Source organism: Calliopsis andreniformis, unplaced genomic scaffold (assembly GCF_051401765.1).
Source record: "Calliopsis andreniformis isolate RMS-2024a unplaced genomic scaffold, iyCalAndr_principal scaffold0019, whole genome shotgun sequence".
Lineage (NCBI taxonomy): Eukaryota > Metazoa > Arthropoda > Insecta > Hymenoptera > Andrenidae > Calliopsis > Calliopsis andreniformis.
In genome coordinates, this window is record NW_027480431.1 from 9,283,613 (window position 1) to 9,288,168 (window position 4,556).

Here is a 4,556-nt window from a genome sequence, read left to right on the forward strand (position 1 = left end):
AGTGTTTCCATCATATAACAGGAATAATTGCAACCAGTTTGAAAGTGATGGCCAATTCTACGTTCCGGGCAACCTAGGCTTTACTCTAGGGCGTTGCTCCTCCAGATCGAATAGTTAGGGCCTTAGAAGTCAACGCCCGATGCATAAAATGCAATAAAAATACAACAGTGTTTCCATCATATAACAGGAATAATTGCAACCAGTTTGAAAGTGATGGCCAATTCTACGTTCCGGGCAACCTAGGCTTCACTCTAGGGCGTTGCTCCACCAGATCGAATAGTTAGTGCCTTAGAAGTCAACGCCAGAAGCATAAAATACAATATAAATACAACAGCTTTTCCATCGTATAAAACGAATAATTGCAACCAGTATGAAACTTATGGTCCTTTCTACTTTCCGAGCAACCTAGGCTTCACCCTAGGGCGTTGCTCCAACAGATTGAATAGTTAGGGCCTTAGAAGTCATCGCCCGAACCATAAAATGCAAAAAAAATACAACAGTGTTTCCATCATATAACAGGAATAATTGCAACCAGTTTGAAAGTTATGGCCAATTCTACGTTCCGGGCAACCTAGGCTTCACTCTATTGCGTTGCTCCACCAGATCGAATAGTTAGTGCCTTAGAAGTCAACGCCAGAAGCATAAAATACAATACAAATACAACAGTTTTTCCGTCGTATAAAACGAATAATTGCAACCAGTATGAAACTTATGGACATTTCTACTTTCCGAGCAACCCAGGCTTCACCCTAGGTCGTTGCACCAACAGACTGAATAGTTAGGGCCTTAGAAGTCAACGCCCGAAGCATAAAATGCAATAAAAATACAACAGTGTATCCATCATATAACAGGAATAATTGCAACCAGTTTGAAAGTGATGGCCAATTCTACGTTCCGGACAACCTAGGTTTCACTCTAGGGCGTTGCTCCACCAGATCGAATAGTTAGTGCCTTAGAAGTCAACGACAGAAGCAAAAAGTACAATATAAATACAACAGTTTTTCCATCGTATAAAACGAATAACTGCAACCAGTATGAAACTTATGGTCATTTCTACTTTCCGAGCAACCTAGGCTTCACCCTGGGGCGTTGCTCCACCACATCTAATAGCTACGGCCTTAGAAGTCAACGCCAGAGGCATAAAGTACAATACAAATACAACAGCGATTCATTCGTATAAAACGAATAATTGCAACCAGTGTGAAAGTTATGGTCATTTCTACATTCCGTGCAACCTAGGATTCACTCTAGGGCGTTGCTCCACCAGATCATATAGTTAGGTCCTTAGAAGTAAACGCCAGAAGCATAAAATACGATATAAATACAACAGCGTTTCCATCGTATATAAGGATTAATTGCAACCAATTTGAAAGTGATGGTCATTTCTCCTTTCCGGGCAACCTAGGCTTCACTGTAGGGCGTTGCTCCAGCAGATCGAATAGATAGTGCCTTAGAAGTCAACGCCAGAAGCATAAAATACAATATAAATACAACAGTTTTTCCATCGTATAAAACGAATAATTGCAACCAGTATGAAACTTATGGTCATTTCTACTTTCCGAGAAACCTAGGCTTCACCCTAGGGCGTTGCTCCAACAGATTGAATAGTTAGGGTCTTAGAAGTCAACGCCCGAAGCATAAAATGCAATAAAAATGCAACAGTGTTTGCATCATATAATAGGAATAATTGCAACCAGTTTGAAAGTGATGGCCAATTCTACGTTCCGGGCAACCTAGGCTTCACTCTAGGGCGCTGCTCCACCAGATCGAATAGTTAGTGCCTCAGAAGTCAACGCCAGAAGCATAAAATACAATTAAAATACAACAGTTTTTCCATCGTATAAAACGAATAATTGCAACCAGCATGAAACTTTTGGTGATTTCTACTTTCCGAGCAACCTAGGCTTCACCCTAGGGCGTTGCTCCATCACATCTAATAGCTACGGCCTTAGAAGTCGACGCCAGAGGCATAAAATACAATATAAATACAACAGCGTTTCCATCGTATAAAACGAATAATTGCAAGCAGTGTGAAAGTTATGGTCATTTCTACATTCCGAGCAACCTAGGCTTCACTCTAGGGCGTTGCTCCACCAGATCGAATAGTTAGGTCCTTAGAAGTAGACGCCAGAAGCATAAAATACGATATAAATACAACAGCTGTTCCATCGTATAAAAGGATTAATTGCAACCAGTTTGAAAGTGATGGTCATTTCTCCTTTCCTGGCAACCTCGGTTTCACTCTAGGGCATTGCTCCACTAGATCGAACAGCTGGGGCCTTAGAAACCAACTCCAGAAGCATAAAATACAATATAAATGCAACAGTTTTTCCATCGTATAAAACGAATAATTGCAACCAGTATTAAACTTATGGTCATTTCTACTTTCCGAGCAACCTAGGCTTCACCCTAGGGCGTTGCTCCAACAGACTGAATAGTTAGGGTCTTAGAAGTCAACGCCCGAACCATAAAATGCAAAAAAAAATACAACAGTGTTTCCATCATATACCAGGAATAATTGCAACCAGTTTGAAAGTAATGGCCAATTCTACGTTCCGGGCAACCTAGGTTTCACTCCAGGGCGTTGCTCCACCAGACCGACTAGTTACGGCCTAAGAAGTCAACGCCAGAAGCATAAAATACGATGTAAATACAACAGTTTTTCCATCGTATAAAACGAATAATTGCAACCAGTATGAAACTTATGGTCATTTCTACTTTCCGAGCAACCTAGGCTCCACCCTAGGGCGTTGCTCCAACAGGGTGAATAGTTAGGGCCTTAGAAGTCAACGCCCGAACCATAAAATGCAAAAAAAATACAACAGTGTTTCCATCATATAACAGGAGTAATTGCAACCAGTTTGAAAGTGATGGCCAATTCTACGTTCCGGGCAACCTAGGCTTCACTCTATTGCGTTGCTCCACCAGATCGAATAGTTAGTGCCTTAGAAGTCAACGCCAGAAGCATAAAATGCAATACAAATACAACAGTTTTTCCATCGTATAAAACGAATAATTGCAACCAGTATGAAACTTATGGACATTTCTACTTTCCGAGCAACCCAGGCTTCACCCTAGGCCGTTGCTCCAACAGACTGAATAGTTAGGGCCTTAGAAGTCAACGCCCGAAGCATAAAATGCAATAAAAATACAACAGTGTATCCATCATATAACAGGAATAATTGCAACCAGTTTGAAAGTGATGGCCAATTCTACGTTCCGGGCAACCTAGGCTTCACTCTAGGGCGTTGCTCCACCAGATCGAATAGTTAGTGCCTTAGAAGTCAACGCCAGAAGCATAAAATACAATATAAATACAACAGTTTTTCCATCGTATAAAACGAATAACTGCAACCAGTATGAAACTTATGGTCATTTCTACTTTCCGAGCAACCTAGGCTTCACCCTAGGGCGTTGCTCCACCACATCTAATAGCTACGGCCTTAGAAGTCAACGCCAGAGGCATAAAGTACAATACAAATACAACAGCGATTCATTCGTATAAAACGAATAATTGCAACCAGTGTGAAAGTTATGGTCACTTCTACATTCCGAGCAACCTAGGATTCACTCTAGGGCGTTGCTCCACCAGATCGTATAGTTAGGTCCTTAGAAGTAAACGCCAGAAGCATAAAATTCGAAATAAATACAACAGCGTTTCCATCGTATATAAGGATTAATTGCAACCAATTTGAAAGTGATGGTTATTTCTCCTTTCCGGGCAACCTCGGCTTCACTCTAGGGCGTTGCTCCACTAGATCGAACAGCTAGGGCCTTAGAAGTCAACGCCAGAAGCATAAAATACAATATAAATACAACAGTTTTTCCATCGTATAAAACGAATAATTGCAACCAGTATGAAACTTATGGTCATTTCTACTTTCCGGGCAACCTAGGTTTCACCCTAGGGCGTTGCTCCAACAGATTGAATAGTTAGGGTCTTAGAAGTCAACGTCCGAACCATAATATGCAAAAAAAATACAACAGTGTTTCCATCATATAACAGGAATAATTCCAACCAGTTTGAAAGTGATGACCAATTCTACGTTCCGGGCAACCTAGGCTTCACTCTAGGGCGTTGCTCCACCAGATCGAATAGTTAGAGCCTTAGAAGTCAACGCCAGTAGCATAAAATTCAATATAAATACAACAGCTTTTCCATCGTATAAAACGAATAATTGCAACCAGTACGAAGCTTATGGTCATTTCTACTTTCCGAGCAACCTAGGATTCACTCGAGGGCGTTGCCTCACCAGATCGAATAGTTAGGTCCTTAGAAGTAAACGCCAGAAGCATAACATACGATATAAATACCACAGCTTTTCCATCGTATAAAACGAATAATTGCAATCAGTGTGAAAGTAAGGGTCATTTCTACGTTCCGAGCAACCTAGGATTCACTCCAGGGCGTTGCTCCACCACATCTAATAGCTACGGCCTTAGAAGTCAACGCCAGAGGCATAAAGTACAATATAAATACAACAGCGTTTCATTGGTATAAAACGAATAATTGCAACCAGTGTGAAAGTTATGGTCATTTCTACATTCCGAGAAAC